Raw genomic sequence first — 25,500 nt, 5'->3', positions numbered from 1 at the left:
CAGAGTGGATTCAGCGAAAGAGATGTGACAGCTAGATCAGCGTGACTGATTGGACGCCGAACTAGGGACATATTTGGGCCTAAGTTCACCTACTCTCGGCATGTTGGAGTTATTGGACACCACTGCCCGATCAGAGGGAAACGCAACGCCCGTCGGGTAGTCACGTTGACCGGCCACGATTATCCGCCGGTTGCTGGCCCCCCTTTCCACCAAGAGGAACAAAAGAAGCTCATCAAGGCTCAAGACCTCACCTCTCAGACCCTGGCCGTCCAGACGGCCCACGCGAAGGCGATCAGGTTCAACCTGACCATCTCCGAGTGGGCCTAGCCGGGTGACGCTATGTTAACTCGAGTCTGTTGTGAACCCCGATAAAGTTGTTTCACTCACGCACTCTCTTCTGATCGCGTGTAATTTTTTTTCGATGTCACTTCCGTGACGGAAATACGTCACTAAAAACCTCGGTGGACCCCGGCATAAAACACGTTCACGTTGAAAAGGTCACTTGGCGATCTCGACGTGTGCACAGGAAAAACATCGGCAATGTGCGACAATACACGCACACAGGCAAACAACAAATGATGGAGTTGTCGAAGCCACCCACTGTCATGCCCGGACCTGTCTTTGCGATGTCGACAGAAGCAGTTTCGATAAGAAAGCGCTGCCTCGATTCGGACAAGTCTCTGGGGAAGTATTAATCGGGTTACATCAAAGATTCCGCAACAACAAAAGAATAAGAATGCAGGAATAGGAAGCTCGGGTCTAAACGCAGCGCCGCCTTTCTAACTTTTTGAAGGATTTGTCAAGCGTTTCGAAGTTTGCAGAAAGATTCTCAAATCGAGCTGGCTCGGCAGATTAGAGGACAGAATAATAGCATTTGCCTTGAGAAAATACGATTTTAATCAAATGTAAACTTCTGGCGGCTCTTTGTGTTACGTTTTACCGGAAATTAAGTCGAAGCCAAGTTGGAAGTCGAGTCAGACATGCCAGGCGACTTTTTGGAACAAGAATGTGCTTTTCGGAGCTCCCTCATTCCTTCGTGATTGAGTCCTTCCAACGTAAAAGTCATCTTGGCAGCATTCCCAAAAGAATTTTTTTTAATTGTGCTTATTTGCTAAATTTGAAACACTGCGCTGCTAGATAATTTTGGAAAAAAAAAGAAATGTGTGGTGAAATGACGGTCTTCTGGATTTCGTGATGTCTGGGCGTTGTTCGTCAGAACTTTAAGGGAAGAATCATTTTTCGTGTGAATGCCAAATTTGGTCAACGTAGTCTGCAAAGGCGTTTGCGCACGGTATAAGAAGCCCAGTAATAGTTCGGGAGTATTTCAGCTCCATACGCCTTCACAAATTTTGGCAAAATGTTCTCCAAGCATTTATTTCTTTGTAAATTGCGTAATTCATGAATATTCGAGCAATCAATACTCAATAAATTGAAGACATATTTTGCATTTAATATAACGCTATTGACCAGGATTCGTAAATCGTATAACGAAATATCCAAATTTGAGAAAACTTCCTTCTTCATTGGCACGGAACTTACACCACGCGGTGAACAAATCAAAACTCAGCTTTGCAGCACAATAGAAAGGAAATTAACAATGCCTATACTGTAATATTTGTCTTTATATTTTTGCGTTATGCAAGACAAGAACATCTGATTATAATTTAAGTTCTCTATTAACGACAATGTAGAACATCAATATGAAGCCTACGTTATAAACTAAAGGAAAGAAAACGAAAGCCGTCCGTCCGTCCGTCCGTCCGTCCGTCAATCCGTGCGTCCGTTCGTCCGTCCGTCTGTCTGTCTGTCTGTCTGTCTGTCTGTCTGTCTGTCTGTCTGTCTGTCTGTCTGTCTGTCTTTCTGTCTGTCTGTCTGTCTGTCTGTCCGTCCGTCCGTCCGTCCGTCCGTCCGTCCGTCCGTCCGTCCGTCTATCTATCTATCTATCTATCTGTCTGTCTGTCTGTCTGTCTGTCTGTCTGTCTGTCTGTCTGTCTGTCTGTCTGTCTGTCTGTCTGTCTGTCTGTCTGTCTGTCTGTCTGTCTGTCTGTCTGTCTCGCACTTTAGACTTCCCAACCATGTAGAATGGTGGCACTATAGATACTAGTTAACATTACTGTCAGAAAACATCCGTGTATCAGAGAATCCATTATACAATCAGCGAAATAGACGGTCAATAAATGAATCTCGCCATTTGTTTTCACCATGGCATTTCTCACAGTTTCAGTGCAACCATGTAAAGCCGGAGTGCAAGAATTTGTAGGCGCGAGTACCGCAAGCACAAAAGTCCGACCCCTCCACACAATTCGGGAGCCGCTACTTGTTTTCGATTTACATTTCCTCGTTCCTTTAGACTAGGTCAGGCACACGCAATTTCCCTGTTCAAATAGCCACTGGCCTCCTCGGAGGCATATATCACTTGGCCGACCAATCCGATTCAACCGAATGAAGCCTGCTAACAAAGAGAGTTTTGAATAAATTTGTGACGTGTGTTTTTCTTCGTCGAGTTCCTCTGTCAAAAGCTCCTTGTGTAATACCTTATTCAGTTGAGAGAATGATTGAACTAGGCCCTGAAATCCGCGTAAATTTTACACGTCCGTATGCACCGCTTTCAGGAATTCGGTGATCAGCAAGTATTAAAATGTGCAAGAACACGTAAAAAAAAGATTATTTAGCGTTCCCGACAGCGGAAAGCTTGTGAATGACAGGGGCCATGATAAAAACGTAAACACACACACACACACACACACACACACACACACACACACACACACACACACAATATATATATACTCCTGTAGGTGTACGCGGCAGGTGTCTAGGACAAAAAGGCGGAAGTATATTGTTCGAGTGATTCGCAATGATTAAACGCGTCGACTGCCGCCATTCCAATTTTTCTGCTTCATGACCACACAGGGATACTTCCTTCCAGCTTTTTCGACAAACGCTTCCTGCCAAACACTTCCATGGTTTTAAGCTGTGCGTTGTATGGGCGAATAATTAATTGAGCAAACGCCTTCATTTCTCCGAAAGTGAAGAGAGATTAGTTTCTGATAGTGTAGATTTTTTTCATTTCAGGAAGGTTGAGAAATTCAATGGTTCTGCCACGATTCTAGTGTTCACATAATCAAGAAAGAAACGTCATTTGAGTTTGTTGAATAACGATCAAGATGGAGAAATAAGCGACTCAGGGGCAGGCTTTCCCAATTACAAAACACTAAAATTACAGAGACTGAGAATGTATAAAGAAACAACTAAAATTCCTTCGAAGGAAAATTTGAGAGGAAAAAAGACTGGTGGGCACAAGACATTACGTAAATTTGCAGGAGTATATACTGATGATATAGTTAAGAGATTCGCCCTGAACTTTAGACATAGTGCGCGTTTAGTATTTTTAAAGCGGTAATGTGGCCTAGTGTCATTAATGCAGCCTAGGTTATTATATGGGTTCTAATTATTAGGTAAGCATCTACCTGCCTACTATTTATAAAGTCGCATTAACGTGGTAATTCGCCCCTGTACTGAGAGAGTGAGCTGGGTTGTAGCGTGGATTTTAAATTACTAGGCTAGCATCCATTTACGCAGTATTTAAAGCGTAAATGTATTACTGTAGTATTATTTACTGCAGTATTAGTGTAGTAATTTTACATAGTACTTAGTACCTGGCTTGAATTACCAAACATTAGTCCCGTATCCATCAACGCACTCTTTTGAAGTAATACTAATGCGGTAATTCGGCCTAGCATTGATAAATTAACCTGGAATTTCATGTGGGTTTTAAATAAGAGGTTAGCACCCACCAGCGTAGTATTTGTAGAGTAGCTGTAATTTGGTAATTTGGCCTAGTATTTGAAATTTCGCGCGGTACACCCAAGGGACTTATCTGCGAGGTGACCACCCACGTGTATACTATTCACGAAGTGGTAATAGCCTGGTAATGATAAAACATTCAATTGTTGGAGTTTAAGGTCCCATGGTCACGATATGTTTATAAGGGACGCAGCGTCCGGCAATTCTGACCATCTGAGGTTTTTCAAGGTGCACCTAAATCTAAGTAGACGGCCCCGAAGCATGTTCGCCTCCATCGAAAATTTGGCCCCCACAGCCGGGGTGCGATCCAGCGAGATTCAGATCAGTATTCGAGCGCCAGTACCGTTCTACCATCCCGGCGGGTAGCCTTGCAATGCAATCGTAGTATTAATAAGGAGATATAGGGAGTTTAATCACACGAGGATTAATAAATTCGAGGTTCTTGCGCGCCAAAACCACAACTCTAGTAAAAAAAAAACTACGAACAGTGAAAAGTCAATACCACATATTACTTTTACCCAGAGCTGCCTTTACACGTACGACCACGTTGAAACTCAGCCTTCACAGTTTTTACCGTTTATTCTGTTACTTTTCTTTTTTTGACTTTTCACAGAAGGGAATCATAGGCACCAATTTCGGAAGCCGATCTACTAGCCACGCTCTTTCGATAATCAGGATGGCATCCAAACAAAAAGTAAAACAAAAATGCTCGAAGAGCAAAGCAAAAAACGACAACAACAAAGAGCTACCCTCATTCAGACCTTCAAACGACTCGTGAAGTGGACACAGGCGTCATTTCTTTTCGCTCTAACGTCCCCTGCCAGACAGGTAAGCACACAAGAGCATTCAGTCATTGCCTTTTTCGCCTCTTTCATTCTCGTCCTTGTCTCCCGGCTAGACCACATGCTCTTCTTCAGTGGTTCGCCCCATTTCCCTCTTTTCATCGCCTTCTCTTTATTTCTGCGTCTCGGCAAGACCCCGGTGCCTCCTTCGGCTTTCGGCTAAGGCTCATCAAAGAGCTCTAGAGGCTTCACTTTTCAACCTGCTTTCTAGACGTACAGTCTTACAAACACAGGCGTACACATAACTGCACAGGTACAGACACCGGACTTTAGAAGCACCGAGATAAAAGCAACCACCCAGGGTTTCTATTTTCTCGTGCACTTATTTTTGTGTGCCTGTTTTCTTTGTCTTTCTCGAATCTCTCGCCCACTTGTTACTCGAAGGCGACTCGGGGGGATAAAAGTTCCTTGAGGATGGTGCTAATACAAACGCTAGTGGGCCCTCCTCGAGGAAGGCGCCTTAAAAGCCACGCGAGATGGGCAAGCCAGAAGATGGACGCAACAGCAAGAAGCGCGTGAAGAGGGGACAAGGCTAGGTGCTAGCAGAAGCAGCGTCGCGAAAATCAAATAAGGTTCCCACCACTAGACGGCGAAGAACGGCGACAGTAGCGCCTCCGAGCGGTGAAGAGAGACTTCCTGTAGCAGCTACCGAAGCAAATAGGGGATACCGTAAGACGGTCACATAAAGTCAAAAAGAAATTCACGAGGTGTCTAACGCGAACGAAAAAAAGGAAAAGCCTGACAAGAGTGAACCCGAACGGCCGTAGGAAGAAGCAGGAGAAGTCGTAGCAGACGACGGGAATGCAGACGACTCTTCGGTGTGTGCTGCGCACTACTCAAGCAGAAGGCATTCGGGCGAGCGACACTTCGCCGCCAAGCGGCCGAGAGAAGCACTCACACACAGACGCACGCGGCGCCATTCCGCGACAACAGCAGCGAAAGTTCATTAGGATACCCGTCTATTCCCCGCTTTGCTCCTTCCCCATAAACCCTGTCGTTGCCTTTTAGGAATAGCATTCTGCACCTCGACTCACCCGCTGCGCCCTCTTGCGCCCTTTCGTACACACCAAAGGGCCCACACATTTACTTATTCTTCACCTCAAGACAGTATCCTTCACAGACACTCGTTCAGCAAGTAACTGGCTGCAAGGGTTTAAAAAAAACGGAAAAAGAAACGTAGCCACGTGCGCTCGTATTGGCTTTCCCTCTCGACTTGTCCTTTGCCATTAGCCAGACCCTGCGCGTCTTTCTTCGCTGCATTGCACTACCGCACCAGGAGGCGGCCGACGCACCGTGGCATGCATCGTTAGGGGCCATTCAAGGGAATGGGCGTTGGCTGGTTTGTTGGTTGGCTGGATTGCTGGCTCGCTCGCTGGCTTGGGAAGCAATGTCGTGGAGACAGTGTGGGAGCTTCTTTTACGTTTGTTTTTCGGCCACCGGGTCGGAGAGATAATCACAGCACTGCCGTCGCCCACGTCTTCATACAACGCCCGTGCGTTGTATTTTGTGGTACATAAGGCACTGGCGGGATGCTCGAGAGATAGAGGTAGCTCAGGATTGGATCGGTAGGTGGTCGGGAGTGTTCTTAAAGCGGCGAGTGTTCATGAAACTATGCGAAATTTTTATTGCGTGTTGCGTGCATCGGATAGTGCCAGTGAGAAGTGGCATTCTAAAATAAAGCCTGTACTTTCACAGCAAAGTTGTCTTGCCTGTGCCGTCGTCGTCGTATTGGTAGTAGTAATAGTACTAGTTGCAATAGTGGAAGGGGTTGCTGTAGTAGTAGTAGTAGTAGTAGTAGTAGTAGTAGTAGTAGTAGTAGTAGTAGTAGTAATATTATTAATAGTAGTAGGAATATTAGTGTAGTAGGAGTAGTAATGGTAGTAGTAGTAGTAGTAGTAGTAGTAGTAGTAGTAGTAGCAGTTGTTGTTGTTGTTGTTGTTGTTTCCATTGTTGTTGAAAAAGTAGCAGTAGGTGGCCTCACCACCTGTTGAAGGAGTAGCACAGGTGGCCTCACCACGAGGGGAAGAGAATAAAGAAAATGAAAAAGTATCTGCATAAGGATGTATTCGCTGTTTGTCATATCGAAGGCAATCAACCTTTAAAACTTTCTTCGAACATCCTGATCTCTTTTGAAACTGTCACCCAATTCACAACGCTGCACAAATGCACTAAGGCAAAGCGAACGAGTCGGTGAATTTTTTGAATCAAAATTCACGGAAACACGTCAAGAATTGGCCAGGCTCATTCGTTCCGTTTAATCTTAGTGATTTCTTTTCGTTCAAATGAAAATACGTCTTTAGATGTTTAGAAAATGGTAAAAAAAATGCTGCATCGTTTGTGTTTCTGTCACAGCAAGGAAAAAAAAACTTTAAAGGATAAAAGCAATGCTCCACCAGTTATCGTTGGGTCATCGCGAGAAAGCCAACTTTAATTTGTAAGACGAATGCTGTGAAGTTTATCTTAAAGTTTAGAAAACATGCTGCGCTGTTCGTCTTCTCATTTGAAGAAAGCACGAAAAACACACACACACAACACAGCGAAACGAACGTGACTGCATGGCGCCCTTATTTGCTGTGTTATACAAGGAGTTAGACAACAGCTAGACAAGGAGAGCAGAAAGGTGGGTCTCAAAATTAATCTGCAGAAAACGAAAGTAATGTAAAACAATTTCGGAAGAGAGCAGCGATTCAAGATAGGCAATAGTCCACTTCAAGTTGTAAAAGACTATGTCTACTTAGAGCAGGTAATAACCACGGAGCCGAACCACGAGATTGAAGTAACTAGAAGAATAATAATGGGGTGGAGCCCATTTGCCAAGCACTCTCAAATAATGACAGGTAGATAGCCACTATCCCTCAAGAGGAAAATATATAACAGCTGTATCTTGCCGGTACCTAAAGAAACTTGGAGACTTACAAAGAGAGTTCAGCTTAAATTGAGGACGACGCAGCGAGCAATGGAAAGAAAAATGGTAGGTGTAACCTTAAGAGACAAGAAGAGAGCAGAGTGGATTGGGGAACAAACTGGTGTTAAGGATATCATACTTGAAATCAAGAAGAGGAAAGGGACATAGGCCGGGCATGTAGTGCGTAGACAGGATAACCGCTGGTCATTAAGGGTAACTAACTGGATTTCCTGAGAAGGCAAGCGGGTTAGGGGGAGACAGAAGGTTAGGTGGGCAGATGAGATTAAGCAGTTTGCGGGTATAAATTGGCAGCAGCAAGCACAGGACCGAGTTAACTGGCGGAACGTAGGAGAGGCCTTTGTCCTGCAGTGGACGTAGTCAGGCTGATAATGATGATGATGATGGTGATGATGATGATGACAATTTTGTTTAAATGCGAAGCAGCTCATGGTCGCGGCTTGTCCCCTGTCTGTCGTCGTATCCACAATAGTATTTGGAGCGTCCACTAGATGGCTCTGCAGCATAGCGCTCGCTCCACTCCGGCATGCGCTCTGATACGAGTGGAGACCGCTAGAGGCGCTGCGCTGCTCCGTATAAGAAAAGCGATTACTTCTTTCGTTCTCACACACACAACGCATTAGTATGAATGAAAAGATGTGCATGAGTGCGGCGGAGGCGAGGGCTCGCAAAGCAGCTGTGTGCACAACTATGAATGTCTACGGTGAATAGTATTGTGCAACCTCTTCACAGAACTTTAAGTCGATCCATTGCTGCTTCGCACGCTACTCAAGGTTTACTTTAAGAGGAGATGCATGCGACTTTTTTCACGCTTTTATTTCACTATAAACCTCACCCAACACGTCCTCCTGTCACTGATAGTACCGTTCGTCTTCCAGTCAATGCCAAAAAGCTGACGTTGAAGAACAAGAATGCCTCGCCATCTGTCTTTCAGTTGTGTCAAGATAGCTCGCTTTGAAAGCTGAAATTGCTGAATTGTTTAACCTTATTTTAAGTCAGTACAGGCAGTACAGGGGAACCAACACCACATGTTAAGAGCAATTCTGAAAATCTTACTTCAAAAACTGAGAATAGTATCGAACTGTTCGTCTCCCAGTGATTCTCAGAAAGCTAACCTCCATGAATTAGAACACTGCTGTGCCGCCTGCCTGTCAACTGGGGCGAAAAAGCTTAGTTTACTTTAAATGATCAAATGATACTGCATCACCTGTCTTTCATTCATTGTAGAAAGCTAACTCCAATCTCGAACAGGTGCTGCGAATCTTACTTTAGACGTTCAAAAAACAATTAAATCTTTGTTCGTGTCCAATTACTGCCAGAAAGGACGGCATGAAAGTGTGAGAGCAATGCTGCACGACCAATTTTTAAGGCAGTGGAAAAAAGCTAGCTTTTAAATATCAAATAAAAATTTGGTAGATCCCACGTACCTTGGAAATCGATGTTATACGAAGCTTGCGGATGATAGGTAACTGTCTTGTAATGTTTTATTGAGCGAAACGAAGCATTGTGTCGCTTAATATATGTACAATTGCAGGCACATACATGCGTTAAACAGCCACGTATGTTTTTATAACAAGTTATTATAGCCAGTCTTTGTAGCCAGTTTTTATAACCAATTTTAATAACCAGAGGCATAACGATGCAAACAGCAACATGAATAATTGCAACACAAGAACCGGTAAGCTGATATAGAGTGCCGGTGCTCACCACGATTGTAGCCTTGGACACTGCAACATAAATCTACTACAGCGAATGGCGCCTGGCACCAATTGGCGTTAATTCGTCGTGAAGGCTTTATTATAGGAATATATACGTAATATTTCTAAACTTTAATAGCCAGCACTTAAGCCACGAAGGACATTCCACGAACATTAGGGTCTCATTGGAAACAAGTCAGTCTTTATTAACGACCTCGTATTTGAATTACGAATATCTGTTCATGCTGTTTGTCGGCAGATATAAACTGCCAAACACTTGTGGCACATACCCACAAATGTGCCACATACCCACCCGCGGTTATGCATCGCATTTCTAGCGGAAAGGGTTTGATGACGAACTTGACGGGTTGTGCCAATATTCATGCCATGATCAGCGAGTAATGTTCGTCAAACCATGTTAACCTCCCATAGATATTTTCGTTTACCACGAGCTAAGGTGTTGATCACGAGAGCATTCATACGTAGGCGTATAGATAGATAGATAGATAGATAGATAGATAGATAGATAGATAGATAGATAGATAGATAGATAGATAGATAGATAGATAGATAGATAGATAGATAGATAGATAGATAGATAGATAGATAGATAGATAGATAGATAGATAGATAGATAGATAGATAGATAGATAGATAGATAGATAGATAGATAGATAGATAGATAGATAGATAGATAGATAGATAGATAGATAGATAGATAGATAGATAGATAGATAGATAGATAGATAGATAGATAGATAGATAGATAGATAGATAGATAGATAGATAGATAGATAGATAGATAGATAGATAGATAGATAGATAGATAGATAGATAGATAGATAGATAGATAGATAGATAGATAGATAGATAGATGCTCTAAGAAATGCTTCGTTATTAAAAGAGGTGCTGCGCCGTTAGCTTTTGGTTATTGCGGTAAAGCTAGCCTTAAACGCTAAGAGCCATGCTGAAAGCTAACTTTAGAAATTGAGAACAATGCTGCTCTGTTTGTCTTCCAGTCATTTCAAAAAGACGAACAGAAAGGGCTAATAACAATGCTACACCGCCTGTTTTCCAGTCATCACGGGGAAGCAAAGTTGAAAAGTTGAGAGAGCGTTCAGTTTTGAACATTATTGGAAAGGTGCGCAATTGAAGATAGGGGGGGGGGGTATTGAAGTTCAATTTTTGTAATAAAAGGGCGTATCTGAGCGCCTTAACGCCGTTGTAGCAAACGCCTTTGCGACAGCCTAACACGGCTGTTATTAGTGGATATCCTGTCTCGGTGGTTTTCAAGAAGTCTTTGTGGTGTCCTCCACCTTCTCTCTGTAACCATGCATTATGTATAAAGGGTAACAACACCCATACTGTTAGGTGCAGTGAAAAAAGACCAACGACACCCAATACACGTCATTATGGAGTCATAACTAAGACTGGAGGAAGGTTGATCTATCTATAGAAGGCAAAAGAAGGCCTCAGTTAAGACATCCTTGGGGAGGCAGGCAACTCTTTTGTGTAAGCGCGCTCTCTCTGGCGCAAAAATCGTTTCGCGAACTTCTTGAAAAACAGTCATCCATTACATCCCTTCGACGCTCCTTTCGCACACTTCTTATAGGCGGCTTCTTCATTGTTCTGGAAGACACCGACGAGTCTTGCGCAACGAAAAGTCCTCACCTTTCAGTCTGCGAAAGACGGGAGCTTACGGCGCGGTATCATCGACTGCATCCACCCAGGTCTCATCTGTTGCGTTTACCTTTCTTTTTCCCTTCGACTTTTCGGTGAAAAATAAGGGTCGACGTTTTTGCGGCAAAAAACACATCGTTGAGAACTTGGTGAGCGCCTTGAAGTGTTTATTTTGTTCTAGTCTTATGCTTATCTCGTTCGCACGAATGTATCATTCTAGCAACTACTGCGCAATGTCAAACGAAAGCCTCAAACTGTAAATAAGTGCGCGATCACTTATTGCGGCAGGAGCAGAGAAATATTTTGTGCTTGGAGTGTGTTCGGCGGAGAGATCTCTTGCGTTCCTCGTCCTGTCTGTGTTTTTAATGAGCTTCAAAGGACAAAGAGTATAAGCAGGATTAAATTGGCCAAGTTGGTTCACGAAGCACGGTGAAGCTAAATAGCAATAAGGAAAACGAGTCAGCAGTTCAAGTTTCTGTTATGGATTCAGGTGAGTGTGCAGGAGTGAGTAAGTGAGTGAGTCAGTGAGTCTATAAATGTGTGAGTGAGAGATATATAAAAGAATGCGTGAATGAATTAGTGACTGAATGAGCGTATGAATAAATGTGTCAGTGAGTCATTGAGTAATTGAGTGAGTGAAAAGTGAATGAGTCTATGAATGTGCGAGTGAGGGAAACATTAACCGAATTATTGAGTGAATTAGTCACTGAACGAGCAAGTGAGTGAAGGAGTGAATGAGTTTGTGTGAGCGAGAGAGAAATTGAAAGACTGAATGAGTGAATTAGTGAGTGAATGAGTGCATGAATGGGTGACAGAGTGAGCGTGTGAATGATAAATGAGTCAGTAAGCAAAGCAGAAAGTAATTGAAAGAACGAATGAGGTAATTAATTAATTACAGGATGCTAGGGCGAGTGAATGAGCAGACGACTTTTTGAATGAATCGCTGCTCTGCAAATGAGTCATGACGCGTGCCGGTGCTATTATTGATCAGAAAGATTGCTAAGTGACTGAAGTAAGTAAGTAAAGATTAATGAGTGAACGAGTAAATAAACAAGTCACTAAGTAAACGAATGAGTGAGCTAACGAATGAATTAGCTAGTAGGCGAAAGAGTGAGCGAGTAAGTCAGTGAGTAAATCGATAAGTAATATTCATCGTTTGGATAAAGACTGCAACAGCTGGTATGGGTTGATATGTCGAAACCAGCATCCGCGGCTAGGCCCACGTCAGTCATTAATGCAGTGGGAACGAATGCATCCCAAGTTTGCCTGCCAGTGGGATGCTCAGCTCTAGCTCCAAGACCATCGAGTACTGAAACGTACACGCCCTTTCGCAGTGCTAATTCTGGTAACACTATTGTCAAGAAAAATTAATTAAACATGGAATATTGAGATGTTGATAACACTCACCTTCAATCCAAAGCAGTCACCGCGTTAAAGCAGCGTGCTGCTCTGCAAAGAAAAAAAATGCATTGTTTCAGTTAACATGACCCAAACTATTCTGGGGATAACGTGGAATGCACTTTGTTGGATAACTAACACAACAGCGCTACAAAATGAGGCGATACACTAGCTACATTTACTCTATTCTGCAGTCGTGTAACAGTAGCCTAAGCGTGCGTACCACACTGTCTCAAGACGATAAACAAAATGAAGAAACGCATTACATATACTCGTATTAAGGTACAACTTATTCACAAAGAGATACTGAAGTATGATGTAGCACCTCCCTTCGTAAGCGGACAAAGCAACCTTCGTAGATTTCTCGTGGCACTTTTTCATTGAGTAATATATATATATATATATATATATATATAATTCCTAAATGAACATCAATAAGAAGCACGCTAAAATTGAACAGAATAATTGATCTGAAAATGCCAGTATATTTTCCAATTCAGTGTCAAGAGTGCTTCAAATTTAAATTCTGCTGGAACAGACAACTTTCTTACCATGATTCGTAGCGACTCTTAGTAGCAAGAACTTATTTGACACAGAAAACATTGTGCAATTATAAAACGAATGAATTAGCAAGGGAGCAATCAATAGAAACTTGACGTGCATCCGTCAGCCTGCTACTCATCTTTCACTCCGAATACCTTTTACCTTTAAAATTAATATAAAGCAAGTAATATTGTGGTGTATACGCCACGTTTCGTCGCGTATAATCAGCGTCAAATGGAGAATTCCAGGATTAAATTTAGCGTTCCAACTCTGAGCAAATTTGGGTGTGCAAGGTGGCTTCACGACTATGCTTTGGTGCACTGTAAGTAAAGTAGTTTTAGCGCAATGCAAAGATGGTGGTGGTGTAAGGAATGACCGATGTAAGAAATGGCCAGTGGGGGGAGTGGTGCAGGTGGCTGAAACTAGTTGAAAATGCGGTTCTTTGCGATTCGCGCACATTTAGTTGAGTCATTCCTATAAAGGTGCAAAATGATTTATCGATTTCGAAACGTGCAAGTAATAAGCAGGCTTTTTTATCACTGCCAATAAATAGCTGTTCGAAGTGTGAATTATAAGCTAGCGAAATGCGGCATACCCACCCACATTGAAGGTTTACGGCAGCTTCTTTTATTTAGGTGTGAATTTCAAACCTAAAGCTTCATGAATCAACCATCGTCTAAGAATATTTTGAACCACACTGAAAATTATAGTTCGTTGACTATAAAAGTGTGGCTCTTCAATCTATGGCTCTATTTGCCCTTTGGGGTATCATTACACTGATGAACTGTAGATCACGGTGGTACAAGTGCACTTAGTGAGATATGATATCTTGGCTGCGCTTGCGCGCCCTGAGCAGGCGTATACGAATATTCCACTTTTCCTAAACCAAATACGCACCGACTGTCTTCATGCACGTCGGACTACTACCTCTTCACTATTTCCGGACATTTGTGCACATGCGCGCTTAATTAGCACCACGTCGCCAACCTGACAACGTTGCAGCACCGACCAAGCCGTCATCGCCAACGTGGCAGCGCATTCAACTCCAATCAAGCCTGCCGACCAACTTCGACTCCATCGGCGCATACCCCTGCCCCGCCAACATCAGTAACCAGTACGAATCAACACGTTCTCCCGTATACCACAGCCTAGAGGGCACCAGTCAATTTTCCTACCTCTCACACACCGTGCTTGTGCGCGTAGGCCGCCACGCAATTACCAACCGGCCGAGAAGAAAACTACATCAAGAACAAAAAAAAACAAGATCAAACAATCGGAGCGTATGACCATTGCTATAGACCGACCCCGTTAATTCATGACGCGCGCGCGGTATTCTTTCCCTCTTCCCTAGCACTCCCCATCCCCCTTCCCACGCTTCCCAAACTTGATCCAGCACAAGCCCCGGCACAAACACGCGAGCACATACACTGTTGCTTCTAAGCCCTACTCCTTCCCTTCCCGGCCCAACGCGCACTGGCGCCAGTGATTCCCCTCCGCCTCTCTCAACCCCCTCAGCGTCCTTTTCTGGCGTTCATTCGCTCGCCGGTGAACCCGGCACCAACCGTCGCCGCAGTGGCGTCGCCGACCCGACGGGGACCGCCGAAGGCACATAGATAGATAGGGAGAGTGGTCGACGCCGTCGCTAAGCAACCCTCGACCTCCGCCGCCCCACCCACCCCTTCCACGTCTCACTCGGCCGACGCTGCCGCACCGTAGCCACTATGCGGGTCACGCTCCAGACCCTCCACTACGACACAAACACACACCAGTGGTTGCTCGCACACGCAGCAGCCACCAGTCAGCTACCGGCAGTGACGGCAGATAGATAGGCAAATAGATAGACGAACGCACGTACATGCGCGGAGACGCTGCAATCCCGCGCTGTAGTTCCCCCCTCGCGAGGTTATAGCCTGTCTGTGGGGCCTGCTCCGACTGCCATCGCAGTTTTCTCCCTACGCTCCCTCCCTGAATATGAGCTCTCTCCTGCGCAACATCCCTCTTTCCCTATTCTCTTCCCTTCGTCACTGTCCTCCATCTCCCCTTTGCTACTCTCTACCGTCATCCCGTATTTTTCCTCCCTAGAGGCTTTTTTTCTAGGCGCCTCGCGAAGCCTTCTCCCCCCTCCCGCAAGCTCCCTTTTTTTGCCATCCTGTTGCTCCCTTATGCGGGAGTTGGCCAGCTCCTGCGTAGTTGCGCGCAGTGCGGAGACAACCAATTTGTTTTTGACAGCGTAGCTGCTCTTGATCGATGCCAGGAGGCCGTCGTAGAATTACAGTGGAGTTTACCCGCAGAGATAGGGTAAGTCCCACTACGGATACGTGGCCACTGCTGCTATTAGTCCCACTAATCCTCAACTCACAGGTGTGCCCACTACTGCTCTCGCCCATCCTCCCTCTTCATGCCGTGTCAATCCCACTTCAGTGAACCCCCACTGCACGCCCCCCAGTTTCGCCGTTTCATCAGTGGCCGCCAAGCGGAGCTGGCTGATGTTGATGATGATGATGATGAACCTTCAGCTTTGCTGGCACTCGCCCACAAAGGGGGATCGCCCAAGAACCGGGCGGCAGGATCATCAAGTGTGCTAAGTCAGGCATTCAGGAAGTCTCGTAGCCGTAAATAAAAACAATAGATTAACAAGGTAATCTTTTTGTTGCCATTACGTACTCGCACACAGCAGAGAAAACCTCCCTGTGGCTATAACCTAATGTAATCCCTCCGAAGGATAGAATTAGTTCCACGTTTATTTTTAAACCTAGCTTCTCAATTGGTTCGACCAGGTATCTTTTCCTTTGATAAGAATATCGTCGACAGGATAAAAAGAAATGGTCTATTGATTCCGATTCCTTGCAAAAGAGGCACAACGGAGATGCTGTTAGGCCCAGCTTTACGTAGGTAGCAATTCAGACGCGGAATTCTGCATCGTAATCTGGTGATTGTAATTTCTAACTGCCGAGATACACACCACTGTTTGTTCCAGCAAAATCTTAGATGTACGAAGTCTCTGACTTTATCCAATGATAATTTTTTTTCTATTTCTTGGCTGATGTTGAGATGCGAAGCATTATGTCGGAGTTCAGTCCGGTGGCGCGCGGCGTGACCTGCTTTACTGCGCATGCGCAAGAGCTGACCCAAGCACTGCCGGAACGGGCTCACGCGCTAGCGTGCTCCGGCCTGTGTAAAGAGCTGGGTAAGATGCTCCGGCCTCTCTCTCTCTCTCTCTTACACTCTCAGAGAACAACGTGATGGCGTCGGGGAACGCGAACAACCAACACCACCTAGACTATTCACGTCAATAGTCTAGGTGGTGTTGGAACAACCCACCTGCACCTGCGTGGCGTGGCGACCATCTCGCGCGGCGTGCCCCAACAAGAGTTCGGGACGAGTAACAGCAACAGAAACTACAGTGATTATGTGGTGTGCTCCATTTGTAAGGACGCGTAGGTATAACCGGGATGAACAAAACGTTGTTAAGTCGACCCATGCGCTGATTCGCATGGTTCCCTTTAGTAGGAGATAGTGTAATTTCAACAGGCGAAGCTCCTTGTGGCCTAGGGTGGTCCTCCGTTTCTCCGGCGTAGCCAGAACACACATACAGACGAACGGACGCTGCGACCTCCTCTCCATCATCATTTACTTTATATATACGCTGTGACTTTTTTTCTTTAATTGAAACTTGTAATAACTTAGTGCTTAGGAAAGCTGAAATGTTTGGTATGAAATCATTTTAAAATTGTTTCCAAGTATTGACTCTCAGGCATCTATTACTGTGGTGCTTTCGCTATTCCAAAATAAGTGTTAAGAAGAAGATTGTTAACAATTTAGAGTACTTGGTACTCTGCTATGGGAGAGCAAAAACTCGTCCCATTAGTGAGAATGCCGACGAAACCTTGACTGTCTCATCGATGTAACAGAGTGTATGTGTTTAGAAAAAGTTTATTCTATCGTGGGACGCAAAAACCAATGGAACCAGTGTCTATACAACAAGCAAAATAACAAACAAATGACAAAGCACAACATACATGACACATTTAAACAAACGTCTGCAAGGCCGTATGGGGTGTCCCTAACATATTGTTACGGCCTATGTTCACCATCATCGCCGAACCAAGTAATTTCCTCTTCCTCTACCTTTGTCCCCAAAAACATGGCCCGGCTCATACCGTATCAATATGTTACTAATGGCTACATACAATACATATATACACTAATCACAATATGGACAATGTATATGATGATATATGTACAGAATTTACAAGACTTGGTGAAGATGTAGATATACAACAGGTATCAAGATTCGTGCAATTTACATAATTTACAGCGCTAGAATGAAGTGCATATTTACAAGAACTCACACCCATACGGGGCACACACAAACACATAAAATTAGTAAACATATACAGATTACATGCACTAATCAGACACTGTCAGGTGACCTGGCTATAGGAACCAGGCCAGGTGGAAAATTAATCGAACACGTGTGTCAACGTATTCGATTAAACGGCGATTTAACACGGTGCGGTGCCTTGTTGGGGAGGTTGGTAGAAGGGATAAGTAGAATTGAAGAAAATAGGTGAAGAAATAGAGACGGCAAGTGACGAAAAAGAAGATAGGAAAGTTGAGAGCCAGTTGAATATTCAAGTCCGAGGACGGGGCTTCGTGGGACGGGGCACCACTCGGCGAGAGACTCACGTCGTCAGGAGACCGCGGCGAGAGCTAACGCTGTCGTCGGAGGTTACGGGGGCAGAACTGTTCAGCTTGAAATCCTCCGAGCTTCCTTTATTTACGTTCCAAGCGTTGCGAAGTGTAAAAGAAGGAAATAGAAAGATGGAACGAAAGAGAGAGAAATAATTCCAAGAAGGAAAAAAAGAAAGAAAGTTAACAAGAAAGAAATAAATGTATGTGAAGCAGGCACACATGCTTCTTTTGTTTTCGTTTTCCCAATATAGCTAGGGCTCCCTTGTATTCATTTATTCAATATTTGTTTAATTTTTTGCCTATCTTTACGCTTTTATTAACATGCGTGTAGTCCAGCTTAGCTAAAAATCACAACGCAACTACTCCGTAAAGACGGTTAACCAGCAAAGCTGAAACATGAGATACCGGCGTTCGTCCCTAGGTTACAACCGATGGCTCATTAAAATCTTCCTCAATTATTCGTTGCGACTGTCCAAAAATGCTCATTGGCCTTTGCCGTCCATGCGTTTCCTTCTTCACCTTAAGTGTACCAGTAGCGGTGCAAACAGGCCAGGAGTTTCTGCGTATACCTAAGACGGACGAATGTGCCACCTTTACTCAATCACAACGTGACCATGACTGTATCGCAAGAGGTAACTTTTCTACGCAAGCCAAAATTGTTATTTAGATATTTGACTGTAACTCGGATGTCGAGGTTATGTAGCAAATATTTAAAAAAAAAGAACTGGCGTTACATTTGAGTATATGCGGTAAATATTTCATCTATCCTCGTATAGCTTCGTTTTGCTAAGACAATTAAGGATAGCGTGTGCAGCTGTGAATTCTCCGGGCACTGCCCAGAATTAGCGAGAACACTCAACCATCGCCTATACCCTGCTTGCTTTCTTTCCTTCTTACATGAAATCCGGCTTCTCATCTTCGGGTCACGTGATATTCTATTAGACCCACCACGCCATTCCTCCGACTAGTACGGTGCAGTACTAGCAAACGTTACAACGCGACCGTTTCATTTCTCTTTTCCGTAATCCTATAGTCCTTTTCAGACATCATGAACGAAGCACAAACGCCGAACGTCTTCGAGTCTACGCAGGAAGTGATATCCTTATCTGTATAAAGATAATGGCAAATTCAACTATCTAAAGAAAGCGTAGAAAACCAGGTCGGGGACGCGATTGAGTTCAGAGCTATAGCACGACCCAATGAACACCGCGAAATGCATGCATCAATGAGGGGGAAAATAAGCTTCTCTCGGATCGAGCGTCTACATCGGGTTATAAGGCGCAAGTCCCACGAGGGGAGCTCATTCATTTACCAGGTTCGCTCTCTATAAGAAGAGGACGCACATTGCGCAAACGCGTATCCAATGTATGCGACTTAATCGCCCAGAATCATATCAGGCTTTTACAATATAGTTTATCGAACACAATTACGCGGGAACATTGATCACAGTATCCATCGAAACGAAGCGGCAGTCCGTCTTTGAACGACGCTTTTGGGCAGTACAGAAACTCGTCTCGTAATCAGTACTGCGTGCCACACTGGCAATCTATACGGCGCGGCGATATATCAAAACGAATAGATAGATAGATAGATAGATAGATAGATAGATAGATAGATAGATAGATAGATAGATAGATAGATAGATAGATAGATAGATAGATAGATAGATAGATAGATAGATAGATAGATAGATAGATAGATAGATAGATAGATAGATATGAGGGGTTTAACGTCCCAAAACCACCATATGATTATGAGAGACGCCGTGGTGGAGGGCTCCGGAAATTTTGATCACCTGGGGTTTTTTCACGTGCCCCCAAATCTGAGCACATGGTCCTACAGCATTTCCGCCTCCATCGGAAATGCAGCCGCCACAGCCGGAATTCGAACCCGCGACCTGCGGGTCAGCAGCCGAGTACCTTAGCCACTAGACCACCGCGGCGGGGCATATCAAAACGGAGACGTCTAACGCAAGTTTCGTTCACTTCAAGTGCGCTGTCGAAAGCATATTGTCACGGGGTCGTGACGTGGCTGAAGCGAGGAGACTGGATAGCCATATCAGACTGTTTATATGGGCGAACCTGTGCCCTGGAAACAGAAAATCGGGTTACAGTGGCCCACTTGCGCCGATAGCGGCGAATGCAGCGTCGGCCGTCGATCAACTGACAAGCAGCTGAAGCGTGTCCGCATTTATGAACTTGCTATCGAACGTTCTAACATTATCGCTAGCGGCAACGTTGGTTCCAGAATAATCTAAAAGATTACCGAAGTGGCATAATCTCAACAAAACGATCTACGTACTACAGCCTCCAAGCTTCTCTAACGCCGTAGGCGCGGTTTGCGCTGAACATAGTGTAACATGGTGATAACAGAACCTGAAGAAAGAAACGTCACAATATATGCACCAATAAATGGCATCACAGCAGGGCTTCACGGAGAAATGCTTCTTCATGGTGTTGCTACGTTACGGAAACTAAACATCCCCTCTTTGTCAAATGCTGCGTACGCCCGCACACAGTGCCAATTTAAGCTCTGTTAGTCCACGGTGAACGTAAAGTAGAAGGTATAAGCTGCGCGGGACGCAAGAAATACTACGGGCTAGAAAATCTATTTGGAGGCTATGCGCTCGTGCAAATCGGGGTTATAGCGTTCTCGGAAAATTGGCGTTGCGTAGTCTTCTCATTGAGGAGGTATACCGTTCAGCTTTTTTCTCATTTACGGATTTTGTGGTACATGAAACTAGAAGTTGAGCGGACAGGACTGGGCTCGGAACAAAGTACACGAGCATTACGAGTTTTACCACGCTAACAACGTTATACAGGCTGCATTATTATTATTATTATTATTATTATTATTATTATTATTATTATTATTATTATTAGTATTATTATTATTATTATTATTTACAGCACTATCAGTCTGATTCTGAGACAGGAGCAGGTGTGCATAAGGTTATATACAAAGTAATGTTACGAAAGTTCAAAGCACGAACATCAGTTATAAAAACCGAAGTGAACATAGTGCATACGCAAGCTAGTTCCGGGGCCACCTTTGAAAACTGAAAGCGGGGAAGGGGAGGTAGATCTGCCCCCAACAGCCACAACTACAACCCCGTGCAACATAGACTCTGTCTAATATCCAAATCAACTGCGTAGTTGCGGCACAGAGACTCGCATATTTCCAGCATTCATAGCAATGGAGGACGCCTGGCAACCCTGTACGGAGCCTCCTAACCCTAACCTATAGCCCCCCCGCCCCCCCCCCCCCCAGCATATCGGCTGTAAACCTTAAAATCTCAAATATGACGCTCTCAAAAGGGCACGCATACACACACACACACACACACACACACACACACACACACACACACACACACACACACACACACACACACACACACACACACACACACACACACATTTTCCCTTGGCACGGCCCAAGTGTAAGGAAGATAATCCAAATTTCGCAAGTGTGCTCCATTATGCTCTGAAGATATATATATATATATATATATATATATATATATATATATATATATATATATATATATATATATATATATATATATATGTGTGTGTGTGTGTGTGTGTGTGTGTGTGTGTGTGTGTGTGTGTGTGTGTGTGTTTATACTTGTTCAATCTTTTTCATCACAAAACCACTTAGCAATAAGGTCACGTTGTCTATTTATTTAAATAGTGCATATGAAATCTATTCAAAATTCTACATATTGACCATCTCGATTTTTGCATTTAGGTCTGCTAAATTTGCCGTTTTCGTTCCCGCTGTTGTTCTCTATGTTGATTTCCATTTATTAAATGTATGAAGATTTTCTTAGAACATCGTGTAAGCTGCAGCTTGTTCTCTCCTTTACAACGCGCAGTACAACATTGCATTCTCCGGGGAATAAAACCTTAAAAAACACCAGTGTTATTGTCCCGCATACGGTATGTCTGTACATACAACGATCACCACAACTGCTCACACCGGCAAGGATAAGAAATGAGCATGGCCGATCACAGAAGTGTAGACGCTAAAATTTTCCTCTCCACGTTCACTGTTGTTTTTGTGGCCAGCGAGTAAAGGACACCAAGCAGAAAGAAAAAAAAACAGCATTATTAATACGTAGTGAAAGCCCTGATCCCCGAACCAACTTCTACGGTGTAGGGTTTTATCCGACACCACCAATTTGCCGACCGAGAGTCTGAACACAGACCACTTCCCAAGCGAAAAAGAAAAACGAGAAGGAAGGGAATATCCCCAATAAAGAAGGCCTCTCGCAAATCTTCGACGTTCTCCCGTGTGCCTTTTCCTTCATCGTCCACTCTTCTCGTCGGGGTGATTGCAGTATATTCCGTAACAGACAAACATCTACGAAGCGGCGATGGTTCATGCACCGACGGATCGCTGCTCAACTCGCTCGCTTGCGTTTGTGGTGTTTGCACTCCTGCAAACCCAGCCGCAGGTGCTGCTTCCGCGGACACCAATCCCCCAATTCCTGCACGGGTTCTCCCGACCCGATCCGCTCACCCGTTTCTCCACGTGCATAACTCCCTCAAGGTTTCCGCAGCAAAAGACCGCTGAATAGGGCTAGTTATTTCTGTATACGTGTAATTTTTTACTGTAGGTGGTTATGTGCAAACGTCAGAGAGACACAACTGCATAATAGGATATCAGGCTTATTAATCCAGTCGGCGGGCAATCCGAAGGAGCGAACACAGCCGGTGGGACACAAACCAGGCTTACTCTCTTAAGTAGCCTTTCGCGCTGTGCTCTCTTTTTTGAATCCCTCCCCATGCATGTTCCTTGAACATCTGCGCAAATCTATCTGTCCGTCCGTCCATCCGTCCGTCCGTCCATCCGTCCGTCCGTCCGTCTGTCTGTCTGTGTGGGTGTCTGTCTGTCTGTCTGTCTGTCTGTCTGTCTGTCTGTCTGTCTGTCTGTCTGTCTGTCTGTCTGTCTGTGTGGGTGTCTGTGTGTCTGTGTGTATGTCTGTGTGTGTGTCTGTCTTTGATTGCTATGAGTACTTGCTTCCACAAACGACAGCGACCGCATTACGAAGCAGGAACACAGGCTTATTTCACCAGCTGAGGTGGCAATGCTAAAGACAATAGGTAGCATTGGCGACACATAATGGCCAGTACACAATGTTTACGCTCCCAGATAACGGGGAGCTCTGATATTTGTTTCCATGTCTGGTCTCTCTCACTTCCTTTCCCCATGCTTGTTCATTTCAGGCTCGCGCCAGCGAAGTCTACGAAAAACGATGCACTCTTTCTATGTGCATGTGTCTAGATTTGTTGGCCTGTAGTTGCTCGTATCTACAAACGGCAGCTACTCAACTGCAAGCTGCGAAATTAGGCTTATTTCGCCAGGAGCGGGGCAATGCGAAAGACGATACACAACAACGGCTACACACATTTGCAGGTATAAGGTTTACACTCCTAAATCATTGAAAAGATTGTTTGTTTCTCTTCTTGTTGACCGTGTACACTCGATGAACGGAGGAGATGGAGGTTACAACACGGCACGATCGAAGTATGTACAGTCTAAAAATAGCGTGCGCAAATTTGTACAGCTTCTGCGCAGTCCGTCTTCATGATTTCAAGGATACCGTGCAGCGCTGTAAGGCACTTCATGTCGCCGTCGACCCACCTTTTGCATTTTTCTCTGCTACCTTCTGTCGCCTTAGTGGGGTTCTCATAGGAGAAGACACATCTGGTATATCCACGAGAAAAGCCTCCAAAACGAAAAGGTGTCTTGCGATTTTACCGCTAGGGCAGCAATGCATGCGGTAGCATGCAGAATCATATAGCAGAATCATATAGCAGAATCAATCATATAGCAGAATCAAATAGCAGAATCACGACAGGGGCTCGCGCTGCCATCGTGCCGCTTTTAGTGACTCCACTAAAAGACACCAACGGCAGGAACATTCAGCGGGAAGGACCAGAGGCGCTGATCGGGCGAGCCTTATTCTTTTTCTTTTCTTTCGGAAGACGCTTATAAGCGGCCTTGTGTCGAAAGCTGGCGCTTCATCGCATTGCACGAAGTAATTGCAATGAAGTCACAACAAGCATTGCTGCGGCCGTGTATACGCTTAATTATGCGCTTTTCCACGCGACGCTGCACGAACAAAAACTTGTCGGGAGTATTACCGGCAGTCGAGAGGCAAGCTTCTGCCACCCCTGTCCGCCGCTACTTTCTGATGGACGCTCATGACCGATTCTTTTCCAATCTACAGAGCTGTTTTCAGAAGTGTGGATAAGGAACTTCAGCAAGGGCTTCTCCCCAATTATACACTTCTGCAATCACCCACACAGATATAAGTGAAGCTCACTTAATAAGGAAAAAAGTGTAAATTTCAGGGCTCATTGTTTTTTTTCTTTGTTAGACAGATTGTTAGTGATAACCAACAGAAATCGTAAGCAAGAGAAGCATAGGTCATGTTATAACGATTGATTTATATGTGTGGTTTAACGTCCCAAAACCACCATATGATTATGACAGACGCCGTAGTGAAGGGCTGCGGAAGTTTCGACCACCTGGTGTTCTTGAACGTGCACCCAAATCTGAGCACACGGGCCTACAACATGGACATGTTATAAGAAGCAATTTTAATGTCAATGTGAAGAAAGAAATGCGGACGAAAAGACAACTTGCCGTGGGCAGGAACCGAACCCGCGACCTCCGAATGACGCATCCCGTTCTCTACAACCGAGTTTCACTAAAACATTAGTAGTACTCAATATGGGCAATCTTCTCCTGTTCTCTTCTCTAAAAAACATGTATAAGCGGCTGTAACTGGAACAACGGAGCGATTCACTTCGAGGCACGAAGGTTACGATACAGAACCACAGACTAAGAGATGTTAGTCCCAACTGTCAGTTTGCCGTTGTTAGTCCAGTCACTGTGCGTACCGATTCTCTATGACATGTTTTTTTTTTTGGCTAGTTGTAATGCCTGAGGTGCAGGAGAGATTACTCCGGGCTCTATAGACCGACACATTCCCGCACCCAACCAGAAACCACTACTTAGCCCTTAGTCAAAGTTTTCCGCATAGCCGCTTCTGCTGAGCAAGCAGGTCGCTACCAATATCGTAGGAGGCTAGCTAAAATTGCCACTAAAACTTCTTAACAACTACGGAACCTTGAAAGCCTTAACATGAACAGAAATCGGGAATGAAGCGCTCGCCAGCTTCATCCACGACGATCACCTAAGGCCGGTGGCGCGAGCGCACGACTCTGCCCGACCTCAAAGAATCTATAGCTAGACTAAGGACGCCTACGCTTAGCTACCCTCTAAATGAATTGGCTCATTCTTTCTCACCTCGAACATACTTTTCCGCAGAGTTCGATCGCAACAATTATTCTGGAACACAAAGGCGCGAGCTCTCCTTATCTCTCTTCCGGAGCACGCTTACAAGTGACCCTACAGCCTGAACACGGTTCTTCGCCGCAGTGCACTGAGCTGGCGAGGAAAAGTCTGCAAGCAGGAAAAGGATGGTCGGAGGGGGGGGGGGGGGGAGGCACGCCGCGTCGTTAGCCGCGTTGAGATGCATCGGCAAAGTATATCCTCCCTGTGTCTCCTTTGCCTTTCTCTCTGTTCATCTGGTGAAAGTATACATTTGCCGCACTGTGGCGCGAAGTGAAAGGACGCGCGCGCCTAGGCCTTTTTACTGCCGCGATGCGCGATATACGCAAAGCGCACGCGCCCACCGAGGTGCGCGGAATGACTCGCTTCGGCGCACAGAATCTCGGGTGTTTGTGTCTGTGTGCGCAGGGCAATCCGTTCGGTCAACCATGAAAGCAGAGACGTGCCCTTTTGGTGCCGACCGCGCGCTGAACTGCGGAGCAAACACGGGCAGCCGTTCTCTCTCTCTCTCTCTCTCTCTCTCTCTCTCTCTCTCTCTCTCTCT

General features: G+C 44.9%; 1 protein-coding gene across 1 annotated transcript in view; it reads right to left on the bottom strand.

The window, feature by feature from the left end:
* The window catches only part of dimm (basic helix-loop-helix family member dimmed), a 505,350-nt gene that overhangs the window by 272,057 nt on the left and 207,793 nt on the right, over positions 1-25,500 (bottom strand). The window contains exon 3 of the mRNA XM_075869121.1: positions 12,357-12,398. The gene's annotated coding sequence lies outside the window, so the exon portion shown is untranslated. The remainder of the gene's footprint in view (positions 1-12,356; positions 12,399-25,500) is intronic.

The sequence above is a fragment of the Rhipicephalus microplus genome, chromosome 7 (assembly GCF_043290135.1).
Source record: "Rhipicephalus microplus isolate Deutch F79 chromosome 7, USDA_Rmic, whole genome shotgun sequence".
NCBI lineage: Eukaryota > Metazoa > Arthropoda > Arachnida > Ixodida > Ixodidae > Rhipicephalus > Rhipicephalus microplus.
This window is presented reverse-complemented; position numbering and strand designations above follow the sequence as displayed.